Source organism: Bactrocera dorsalis, chromosome 3, assembly GCF_023373825.1.
Source record: "Bactrocera dorsalis isolate Fly_Bdor chromosome 3, ASM2337382v1, whole genome shotgun sequence".
Taxonomy (NCBI): Eukaryota; Metazoa; Arthropoda; class Insecta; order Diptera; family Tephritidae; genus Bactrocera; species Bactrocera dorsalis.
In genome coordinates, this window is record NC_064305.1 from 54,276,661 (window position 1) to 54,290,307 (window position 13,647).

Sequence of the window (13,647 nt, forward strand, 5' to 3'; positions counted from 1 at the left end):
CAAAGTTGTAAAGCTTCAAAGAAATCCAAGCACATTTAAAAAGTCAACTTACACGTCTTTTGTTCCAAGAATGTTTGATCGTACAAATCATACGGTTTAAAAAATAACAATCTCTATCGGTAACGTTTGTAATGTGACCAAGATGGCGTTGGTGTTGTGTGCCTGTTTGGACATAATGCGCGGGTGTTCACTGTCAACTGTTTGTATGCAAAATAATAGCACACTTTATGTGTGTAGGGTATAAGCGAAGTAGGTAGCTTAAAAATATTTAGTTTAAAGAACAAAATCATTGAAAATGACTAAACGATATACCACTGAAAACAAAATAAACAAATAGATCAAGTAAAAACAAAAAGCTAAAGTTGTAAGAGAACTATGTAGCAACCGGAAACCACTAAGAGAAAAAACAAATGAGTGAAAAGCGAAAGTAAAAAGAAGTAGAGTCGAGACAGCACAAACGATTGTTGGGCAAGAAAAAAGCTCCCTTTTAATTTAATATTGTATTGTACAAAAACAAATAACTTCTATTTTTCCATAATAATGTGATATAGAATTGTATGCGGTATCATGTGCGTTGCCAAGCGCTCCTCCTTTTTGGCATCAATTAAGCAAAGAGCTTGACAAAGAAGCCAGAAAAATACAGAAATGATACAATAAGCAAACCGTATACGAAATTCAATTTGTATCTCTAAGATACAGCACTACTGAGTATGCGTTGTCTGTGTAGTATGCATACTCTTGTACTTGGACAAATTTATGTAGTAACAGAATACAAGCATATGTTGAAATAATGAGAAGTATAATAAAGAAGCCAAAGTTATTAAGCGAAAGCTAACAGTGTTGTCTTCTTTGCTTGGGGCTGGGTGGAGAAGAAGAAGAAACGTTAAGTAAAAACTGTGAGCCATTAGAAGCAAACTAGAGGAGCCTAAATTGTTAAACCGTTTCAATATTGAAATAATATTTCCAGCAAATTTCAGAAATCATAGAAAGAGAAGATTTTAAAGTTTTCAAAATATTTCAAAACTCTAAATTTTTAAACCTGTATGAGCTGTTAGTTATACTAGGAAGCGAGTAAATTATTTTACATTGCATATTAAGCTATGGAAATGCTGCTTCGGCCACTTTAAGCCGTGTTTTGTTGCCACCAGTGGCAACCCCGTTACAATAAAGTACAAAGACCGCTGATGAGAAAGCGTGGCGGCTTTCGAAATACACATTCGGTCTGCCAGTGTGACGGCGTTGCTAACTATTCGCCAAGGGCTGGTTGGCTTTGTTGGTTAACAGCATTAGCGAAACGAAAGACTTAAGCAACGAACCTGAGCTTGAACGAAACTCGCAGGGTGTATTTAAGCTCATTTGTGTGTTCATTGGAGGGAAGCGGGTTTATAGCAAATAAATAACGCTGAAAATTATTGAAAAAAAAGCTTTAATTTCCATGCAAAAATTGTTAAAAAATTAGTTTGATAATCGTTGTTGCGTACACCAAATCATAATCACAACAGCTCAAGGATTATTGGGAATAGTTATTAAATGACTAAATATAACAGGAATAGCTTGCATTTAGGATATTTCTTTGCATTGTTAGCCAAATAAAAAGTAGTATATACGAATTATATATTTTGGTGATTTGTATGAGTTCATCACATTGTATTTATGTCTGTATTCTCTATATTCACAAGGTTAAATGAAAAGTTGTACCTCTATGATTATTCTGAATGAGTGCATAAGCAAACGTATAAAACGTTTTTACACCTTTGTATATGATTATATGTATGTATACACTTATTCTGTTCGTATATTAGGTTTACTAATTTTATTTTGCTTATACTCGTGAATGTATGATTTAACTATGATTGCACATATGTATTACCTACATATATATATATATATATATTTATATATGAAAATATTAATAATGACACCTTTTGTATATTCAAATAATAGTGTATATAAATTAAATGTTTACTGATAAATACCGGTGAAACTATGATGTGAGAACGATATGACATAATGTAAATTTAAATTAAAAATAAACAAAGATTATATATATTTAAATAAATTTAAATATATAAGATTTCAAATATATAAAAAATGATGTTTAAGGTTTTCAAGAAGGTTTTTATGCAGTAAGTACAGCCGGTCAAAGGTTGGTCTACCGAAAGGGAGTTTAATTCATTTTCTTTTCCAATATTTGTTTCGAAAAACAAACGACGATGAAGATGAACAGTATCATCTTCCTCTGTTTCCCCTGCCAGGTAATAGGTTGAATACTCTCACAGCTGGAGTGCTTCCACCCAATCAGACTACGACTAGTCAGCCGCTGTCTTTTCATTCGCTGAACTATGTCAATGTCGTCGTATATCATAGATCTTCCGCAGAACCTTTCTCTCGAAAACTTATAACGTCGACACATCAGATGTTGTCATCATCCATGCCTTTGTACCATATAGTAGGACGGGGATGATGAGTGACTTGTCAGTTTCTGATTTTCCAGACCTAAAGCCACACACTGATAAGGTCCAATCAGTTTGTTAACGGAGGGCTTTAATTTTTCCCACGGTAGTTGGCGCAGATTGTGGGATCTCCCATTTTGTCGATTGGGAAGAGTATACTTAAATTCCAATCGTCTTAAATGCTTTCGCCTGACCATATTCTACAAAGAAGCCAAGCATGCTCCTTATCAGTTCTTCGCCGCCGTATTTGAATACCCACAAAATAAAAGAAGAAGTTGCAGTTATGAATCAGTTTAAAAATAACGTGTTCATATGTTTTTGTAATAAAAAATTTTGTGACAATTGGTAGGCTAACAACCGCAATGTTTATCTTCTATCCATTTTCATTGAAAATATTATAAAAGTGACAATCAGCTGTTTACGAGAATTTCAAACACGCATAGCTGCCGTCTGTCACCTACAAATTTAATCCGGATTAACGCTGGCGTCTGTCAAGGCTATTATTGAAATTCAGGTATAACGCTTTCCTGACAAAGGTATGTCTGTGCGTAAACAATAGCATGGATCGAGTCAATACTTTCAGTTGCTCCCATATACTTAATACAATTGTTTTCGAACTTCCAGGTGACTTTGTACCGCATACAAAGATCGGTCAACATGACAGTTATCGCAATGAAAATTAGATAGCGTGATTATTAGATATACACTGCCTAAATTGATGAAATTAGGCGATGTCTTGATCTAGGCCCTATATAGCAAACGTATAATGCCGGATGACTTTATTCCATATGATTGCTGATGATATGTGGGTAACTTAATGAATCTCAGTGAACATTTTGTTAAATCGAGTTGATAATATCACCAACTCCCATATATCATACCACATATGTATGTACATTCCTCGGCCACACAAACCTTACCATCTAAAATTTTTTTTTTGCCCATTTTCGTTCGTGTTTTAATTTCAAATATAGTGTAAATGGAATCAAATTAAAAAAAATATAATTTTTTCATCGCATGTCAGTCTCTTACATTTCGAGCTCACTAATTTTCAAATGATTTTGTCTATAGTTGAATGTGTTTTGTTTTTAATTTTTAATATTTTTGATAAAGAGCATGTCATGTCATTTATTTCTAAATAAAAAAATTTCTATACCGCTAAAGGAACCGCTATAGTGTTGTCAAATATGCACAACACTTGAAAACCTTTAGTGGTAAGGTTTGCGTGGCCACGAGTGTAAATATATATATATTATTGCTTGCATTCTGAACCGCTAGTTGAGGGTTTGCACCTTAAGGCATTTCTCTGTATTTGATTCTTGCAAGTTGCAAGAGTTTAAAATCTTCGGTTCACCTGAACTTAGCCCTTCCTTACTTGTTAGAAGTTATAATTTTTTTAGAATATCTTACATTGTTAATGGAACACAAAATGGTATGTATATATTGAGAAAAGCAAATTCGTGCAAAAAGTTTATTGAGCAAATATAATACACAATAACAATATAGCTAAAGCATATCGCCGCTTATAAGCTCAAAACGCTAATTATATAGGCCAAAGTCCATTCAAATTGAAGTGCAAATCCATGTGCCAGCACAGAAAGTAAGATATCGAAAATGTACGATATGCGATAGATATGTTAACTCATTTAAGGCAACTTAAGCGGAGCTACATATGTCTTGAAGACAGTCATTCAGAAAGCAGGAAGAGCCAACAAAAGTAATTGACGAATAATCGAATTAACTTGTAATTTGAGAATTATATCATCAGAAAGAGAAAAAAACTTTTTCATAAGTCGCGGTCATTGTTACTCAACAGTTATTCCAAGCGCAGCGCAAAAAGTGTAAAACAATTTGGTTCAGTATGAGTTTCGAAAACGAATGTAGAGACAAAACAACAACACCTTGCAAGCCAAAAAAATATTTTTACGGAAAGATAAACTAGTTATGCGATATTTTTAAATTTAAATTAATGCTTAAGTGTAGATTATATATATTCGAATGACATTTGTTCTTGAAGCCTTTTTTGGCTGCTTATTTTATAAGCTTATTTATATACAGACATTTTCACAGTTTGCCATTTTTGTGGCACATGCCAAATTTAGAAAATTTGTATAACCATCTACTGCTATTATAAAATTGAAAAAAAAAGCTTTCAAAAATAAACACAATCAAAAAGCATACAAGAACTTCCTATAAAACTAACTAATTATTAATTGAGTTTGTATTTTTAGAAAATATACTTGTTTATGCGAAGAAACCGTCAACCAAGTTCATTCTTGCGAATAGTCGTTGATCTTGTGCCATCTCTACGACTTGTAAGTTTGTATGTGCATATGAATTTCAAAAACAAATTATCAATTTGTGCTGACTAGCCTTCAGCAGGTGGTCGATTAGCATTAAGAGTCTTTAGTTTTTTTTCATGAAACAGATGTTAAAATATTTTGCAAAGAATATTCGAACGAAAAGTAATTTATTCTCTGCGAAGCAAAGCTTCCGACAATCGCGTGGCCTGCGTCGACGTTTAACCTTTGAGGAACTTTTAATTAGCCACCGCAGCGCCAAAACCATAACGGAAGTGTCTTGACTTTATAAATTCATACTGTTTCATGTTTCTGCTTCACATATTTTGTATTTTGTCAGATAACTGGTATTTCCTGATAGTTGACTCTACGGTTCGGTATATACATATGGTATAGACGTAAATATGTATGTACATGTATGAATGATTGTCAATACGAATGTTCAATATTAACTGTTAGTTAGTCGAAAGAGAGCCTTTTTATAAACCTTAAAATTAAGCATTTGTTCAGCTAGAAGTATATTCCTTCCTACATTAGTTTCTGAAATAGAAATCGAAGGCATTTTTTTGGAGTGAAGGATGAGAATGAAAATCGAATGGAGTAACGGCTACTAAATTATTGTATAGTTTCTTTTAGCTGAGTTCCTACAGATTTGAACTCCACACGGTCAGAGTGATTTGACTGTTGCTTTACATATGAATAGTTTGTCCTTTAGAGTTAGACGGGTTCTTTTGATTCTCGAGTGGTCTTTCCGTGTACCTCTCCTCTCAATTGTATATTTTTTGTACTATCTTCCAGATACATCAATGTCAATATTCCTTTTGGTGAGCGTTATATAGTGGTAAATTGCATTTGCGGAGGAGTAGATAAATTTCATAAATAACATACAAATTTTCAAATAAACTATCCTACTCTAGTTTTAGAGATTTAATCAGTACTTACAATAGAGTTCAAACATCGTACGGTGTAACCGATTACATCAAAACTCAAAAGGTTTTTTTTTCGACTATTTAACCTAATCACTTATTTAAATTTTTTAGTGAAAGTGATAGAGAGATAGAGAAACCAAACCGACTATATAGATATGTCGAAGAAAATAGTCAGCAAAACTTTAGTTGAATGTTAAGAGTTTTTATGAAAGTTGTTCGAATGCGGGATAATTCCACATAGTAGCTGAAATAACTGCGTTAATATAAATATTCATTTGCATTTCGAACTCTTGACACACCCTCTATTCTTTTCGTTCATTTTAAATTCAGCTGTTTAATTTTATGACAAATTTTTAGTTTCAGTCTTTTAATCAATAATCATAAAATGTTCCTTATCTACCGACGCCGGGTATTTTTTAATACGGTAAAACATTGGAAATATTTATTTGGGTAATTTATAGATTTTATTACCTTAGCTGAAACCGTCAGCGCTAATTTTCTGCTGAAGTAAAAAAGAGAAATATAGATAAATAGAAAATAATAAAAATTCATTTCGAGTTAAACAGGAAATGGGTCTATCTATTTTAGTGGGATTTTATACAACTCAATATGGAAAACGGGATTCTATTTTGCACCAGTCCTTCGTTTTGGTACCTTTTTACAAAAGAAGTATTTTATATTTTTAGTCCTTGGGTACTTGTCGAGTTATAAGGCGTACACAAGAACGCTTTCTGTTTTTAGGTGCACTAATGTTAACCACAGGGACTTCAAAATGTATTTTCGAAATCAAACTCAAGACAACAATTTGACCGAAATGTCTGTTACTGTTCTTCTTTTCGCACACAAGGAGATTGATGATGGTTTTTTTTGTGTTCTGTAAGCAAAAAGTTTATATTAATTTAATGTGGTGCCAAGTATGGTCATCCTTCAGCAGTCAGTGCGAGCTCACACTAATTTGACCGATAAAAATATCGAATGAAAGTTGTTACTGGGTATAAACCAATTGATATCTGTTTGTTTCTTCATAATTATGTATAATGACCAATCACATTGTGTCAGTCAGTGTTATAAAACGAGCCCACAGCCACACTTAATAAAATGAGAGACATAAAAGTAAGAAAAGCTTAACTTAAATATTAAAAAAGTAATATTTGGCAAACATTTTCATCTGAATATACAAAGGCTCTATAGCCAAAATATATTAAATAATGAAAATAACAAGAAAATAGGTTAACTTCTGGTGCACCGAAAATATAATACCCTTCACACATACAAAAATTAAACAAGTACTTGTCCGTTTAGTTTGTAAAGGGGAAATAGGAAATATACTTCAGTAGTCCGATCTAAAAATTTTTTTCAAAACTTATACCATTGTCTTCGACGATCAATGTCAAATTTTGTGAAGATAACTTGTCATTATCTTGTCGTTTTGTCTGTATGGCAGCTATATCGACAGTAGTCCTCACAGCCTGAAGGACTAGTTTGCGTAAATACAGAAAGACAGACGGGCATGGCTGAATCGACTCAGCTCGTCACGCTGATATATAGTATATGTTATAAGGTTCCCGACGTTTTCTTCTGGGTGCTACTAACTTTGCGACAAGTTTAATATACCTTTTTCAGGTTATAATTCTTTATGTAATTCTTTAAACTGATTTCCGATATTAATCAAACCAAATTAACGCCTTCGACGGGTGATAGTGGCTAATATACGTACATATACATATATGTATATAAAATTATAAATCAACCCAGTGTTTTTGGTGAAAATTTTGAGCTATTTTCTAATAAAAAATTACATTTTTTTATCTAAGACATAAAGTTATCTAAAATGAAATTAAATTATAATTACCGGAATTATGCACTTGTTTTGTCCACACAATCACTTTTGTGTTTTATCATTTGTGCAATCGGCAAGCAACAACAATAACAGAGAGTACAACTCAGTTATATAATAATTATTTTAGCAGTCAAGCCAGTTCATCCATGCCAATACTAGAAAAAGAAAAGTAATATTTTAAGCAGTAAACGACAAGCTGATAAGTGTGCACAAATCGATATTTATCTACATTATTCATATTATGGGTGAAATGCAAGCTTCAAAGTACACCCGCCATCGCCAGTTGCCACTGATAATACAAATAAATATATGAAGCTTGCAGCTGAGGTATTGACGTTAATACTAGATTGGTATTCGAGATATGAATCTTTGGCTGTTTGCATTTTCAGGGAGGTCAAGTGAATATTTTTTTTATTTGTTGGCTCCAAACAACTATTTCTCGTTACCACTTAATGAACTTTTTGAATAAAATTTGGAAGAAAATTTTGAAATAAAACATTCACATCGGAAACAAACTAATCACAATAATGCTTGATCAGATTCATATATTCATACACAGAACAAAATACCCGCACAATTTTCAAAGTTAGGAATCTTTAAGTTTCTTCCAAATACCATTTAGTTTTTGAAACCTTTGCTGCACATTTTCAAACATACAGAAATAATTCGAATTATACCGTACGAGGTGTGTTCAAAAAGTATCGCGAATTTTGTGTTTTTTCAAAAATTATTTATTTATTCATGAATATCTATTTTGTCCCTTCAAAGTAATCCCCATGAGATATTATACACTTGTGCCAACGGTTTTTCCAATCTTCGAAGCACTTCAAAAAATCATTTTTTTTATCTTCTTCAGCTCCTCCTTCGATGCCGTCTTTATCTCGTCAAGAGAAGCGTAACGTCGCACATTGGGATATCTGTGGCCGAAATTCAAAAATTTCATGTTGTCTGATTTGAATGAAAATTTCACAGTTTGTTACCAACTATCTATACATTATTTTCCCAAAGTATTAGGATTCTATCGGCATTAGTTTTTTGTCCAGAAATACCCAAAATTGGTGAATGCAGAGAACATCAAAATTAGCAAAAAATTTACTCAAAAGTCAAATCATTGATACAATAAAACAACTATTGAAATTCAACTTTGTTATTATTTTTCATTTATAATATGTATCAAAGAAAAAATTTGCATCAAAATTCATTGAAAAAAATAATGCATAAAAAATTTTGTGGAACAACATAATTTGGACGTCAAAATTTCAATGTTCTTCAAATTCAAAGTGGTGCTTTTTTTAAGCGCTGTCTACCGCTGTCGACATACATATACCGAATTAAAGCCTGAAGTCTCAGCTAAACGATAAAAAAAATTCAGCTGCTCCAAATTGCCCCCCTTGAAAAAAACAATGTCAGAATGTCACGAAGATGTAAAAAAGTTGCTAAAAGAGACTTAATAAAAGAGAATTTAGTTGTATGAGAGGTGGGCGTAAAAGTTGGCGGATATTATTGAAATTTAACACCAACATATATAATGTCATAAAAATGCTATGTACCAAAAATCAGTGCTGTAGGTCAAAAATTAAGTTTCACCTTATATGGGAGGTAGGCGTAAAATAAAATTAAAAAAAAAACTTTTTTCATTTTTTTCTTGATTGGCATCCAAAACAATGATGTACCAAATGTCATTGTCCTGCGACAACTCCTTATATTTTTAGCCGCAGTATGCACTAGCAGAAACCTATGTACGTCGTCCTTTCATGTGACTCTTCAGTTTAGGGAACAAGAAAAAGTCACAGGGGGCCAGATCTGGGGAATACGGTGGCTGCGGCATTATTAGTGTGTTGTTTTTGGCCAAAAAGTCGCGCACAAGCAACGATGTGTGAGCAGGGGCGTTATCGTGGTGCAAAAGCCAATTTTTGTTCTTCCACAAATCCGGGCGTTTCTGGCGGATTGCTTCGCGCAAATTGCGCATAACTTGCAGTTAATATTCCTTATTGACTATTCTTCCCTGTGGCAAGAACTCATGATGCACCACGCCCCTGCAATCGAAGAAAACTGTCTGACGATTCGCGATACTTTTTGAACACACCTCGCATATGGTACGAACAGCAAATTTGCAATATTCTATCCATTATTTGCTTCATACATGTACAAGTGTATACCATATATAACAGATATGGAATTCTCAACAGCACGTGATTAAATAGAGAACCTAAATATAGACCTTTTTTAATCTCAAACGATCTTTAAATTTTGATTTAATTAAAATAACTCTATCTTAGTCAACGATTCGTTAGTGTATACATATAAATATTTATAATATACAAGTATATGTATATATATTAAACAGGTTTTACTGAATATATTTCTAACTTTATAAATATTATGAATATTCACATAGCAAAAACTAACAACGCTCTGAGACATATTTACAAAATTTACGCTCATATTTGCATTAAGATTTTCAGTGCATCATAAACATAAAATATTCTATATTTCTATCTATATAAGTACGAGTATGACGTACAAAGAGCCCAAAACCGGAAAAATCGGGTATGCGGGGAATGTTCTTGGGATCATTCTCAACAACTTTGCCTAAGAGACTATAGGTCCGAAACCGGCTTCTAGCCAGCAATTTTTAAGGCTTACTTTCCGATATAAGTGCATGTTATTTATTTTTGCTCTGTTTGCAGTTAGATTTCATAAAAAATCTTGTACAGTAAAACTAAAATGTGCGACAAACGTAGAAAATTTTGTTAGATTTTTGGTTTATTTATGGATTCAAGTTATAGGTGTGAAAAATAATATTGGTATTCTAAAAAGACTTTTGAAATATTTTATAGTGTATAATGCGCAACATTCAAAAATTGGAAATTTCAAAAATCAATTGATTTGCCCTTTTCGGTGCCTACGCCTTCGCATTGTCAGGTATATCAAACGAGTCAGGTCCCAATTTTAAATCGCAGAAAAACGTCAAGTTTGCGAATGTTTTTACGTTACAAAACCAAAATACTTAAATGCCGAAGTTCCTACAAAAAGTAAGTCACTATTCTTCCGAAGAACCTTTTTCTCGGAAATTCGTAACGCCGACTCATCAGATGTTGTCATCGTCCATGCCTCTGCACCGTATAACAGGACGGAGATGATGAGTGAATTGTAGTCTTTGGTCTTTGTTCGTGGAGGGAGGATTTTACTTTTCAATTGCCCACTCAGTCTGAAGTAGCACCTAATGTCAAGAGTTAATCTGCTTTTGATTTCGAGGCTGACATTGTTATTGGTGCTAATGCTAGATCCAAGATAGACGAAATTATCTACTACTTCGAAGTTACGACTGTCAACAGTGAGTGCGATGACATTTTGTTTTATGGCAGAAGATATTTCGTCTTGCCCTCGTTCACTACTAGACCCATTTACTTCGCTTCCTTACCCTCTGTTGACTAGCTTGTCGCGTTCTTCCAACTCAGTCAATTCGGGCTCTCTCTTTTTTTTGCCGCTAAATGCGTTTTAATTTCTTGTGTCTTTTGACATGCGCTTTTTTCAGCAGAGAGGGGAGTGCGTATCATGGCTGCTACAAAACCGCTGGCACTACACACACCTAAGCTACTGGAGACATGTCTTCTGTCTATCACAACATGATCGATCTGGTTAGCGTCATTTTGATCCGGAGATAGCCTATGCTGAAATCTAGTACTACAGATAAACATGGAGACCATTTGGAGATGTTCATCAGGAAGGCTCAATTTACTGACCGTTGTGCTAAAGATACTTTCTTTGTCCACACTGGCGTTAAAGTCGCCAAATAGGATGTTGACATCGTGGAGGGGTCTGTTCTCATAGATGTGCTCCAAGTGCTCATAGAAGACATGTTTGGTAACATCGTCCTTTTCTTCCGTGGGCGTGGGAGCAAATCAGCGATATGTTAAGAACCTCGCTTTGACGCGGATTGTGGCTGCCTACTCACCCACAAATTCTACACCAAACTTGCGCTCCTTTATATGGCCACTGTAGTAAATACCACAAGGACCTACTCGTCTCAGTCCTATATTGACTGTTTCGAGGATTAGTAAAAGTGTTGGAATAAATAGAAAATGTATATTTTATAAACAAATTCAGTCACAAAGTATGTCACATACATATGTAAGTATAGAGAAAAACATGAACAAATAAAATGAAATTAAAGTACATCTATTTTCGTCTTTGGATGCATTTATAACAAAGAAGTCAAGCCAGCTTTAATAAGAGGATTTTTAATGCTAATAGTTTTCGGGAAATTTTAAATTTGTTTGCTCTTTCTGCTGCGAAAACCAAATACTGTCTACATTCTCTTGTATGAATGAAATATGCGAATTTTATTATAATGATCTTGAAAAGGTATATATAATTTTACGTTATAGATTTTCGCTCATTTATCTGTCTTGTTTCTTCAATAAACTATAGTGGAAAAGCCAGAAACTTAAAAACTTAAGACGCAAACCGGAAATTTTGCATAACTTCCTTAAAAGCATAAAAACCTTTCAAATTAAACCATCGCCACATGTTGCACAACGTACATTAGCCTTGTTCACCTAATAGTTGATTGTGTTAGTTAAACATCAGAACAGGAAAATACATATTGTATTTAGGGAATTCTGCATCAGTTTTTAAGTTTTGTTGGGAAATCGAAAAACGCTTACATGCTGTTCAAATTCGATGATTCACTTTGGCCTTCATTGGTCTTGAAATAAAAATTTCTTGAATGAAGTCGACGAAACCCAAATTGCACGTAGTTATGTGTCATGGTAATAGTGCTCTGCCCAATCCACAGAAGGGTGACCCCACAATCTGCGCCAACTACCTTCTCCTAAACATCGCATATAAGGTCTATCGAGGGTATTGTGAGAAAGAATAAACCCCACCGTCAAAAAACTGATTGGACCTTAACAGTGTGTCTTTAGACCTGGAAAATCAACAACCGACCAGATATTCTCCATACGCCACCTCTTCGTCGATTTCAATCCCCGCAAAACTAATACGGCTGTGTAAACTGACGTTGAGCAACACCAAAATCTCCGTCAGGATCGGGAAGGACTTCTCCGAGCCGTTCGATTCCAAACGAACTTTCAGACAAGGCGACTCCCTATTTTGCGACTTCTTCAAACCTCTGCTGGCGAAGAAAATAATTCGAGCTACAGAACTTAATCGATCAGGTACAATCTTTTGTAAGAGTATACGGCTGCTGGCGTATGCTGAGCTGATGATATTGATATCATCAAACAAACAGTCGCCGCACTCACGACTAGGCTCACGTCACTGTTGACAGTCATAACTTCGAAGTCGTAGATAATTTCGTCTAACTTGTAACCAGTATTAACAGCAACAACAATGTCAGTCTCGAAATCCAACACTTGCCAACAGGTGCAATTTGGACTGTGTAGGCAATTGCGAAGTAAAGTGATCTCTCGATGAACAAAAAGCAATATCTACAAGTCACTCATTATTCCCGTCCTGCTATATGGTGCAGAGGTATGGACGATAACAACATCTGATGAGTCGACGTTGCGAGTTCTCGAGAGAAAAGTTCTGCGAAAGATTTATGGTCCACTCGATGGAACGAAGAGCTGTATGAGATATACGACGGCATTGACATAGTTCAGTGAATTAAAAAACAGCGGCTTCGCTGGCTAGGTTATGTCGTCCGAATGTACGGAAACAATCCACCTCTGAAAGTATTCGTCGCAGTACCCGCCGGGGAAAGCAGAAGGACCTGACTTCACTTGGAATCTCCAAGTGGCGCCAAACAGCGAAAAAGAAGAACGACTGACGCGCTGTTGTAAACTCGGCTATAATCGCATAAGCTGTGCTAACACCTACAAGGAAGAACAATAATAAAATTCCAAAACTTGAAATAAAGCACTATTATAAAGCAAGAAATTCAAATATAATAATTATCAATATAATAAAATTATCAATAAAACAAGTGCAGTTAGGTAGGTAGTAATAATTTTTTTAATATTTATTATGTATTTATTCGGTGACTTAATTGTTCGGAATAATTGACGGAGCTGAATATACTTAATTATTCGAATTAATTGTCTTTAAATACAACAAAGTAATATATGTAATATCTTAACGGAAATAATTTTTCTAAC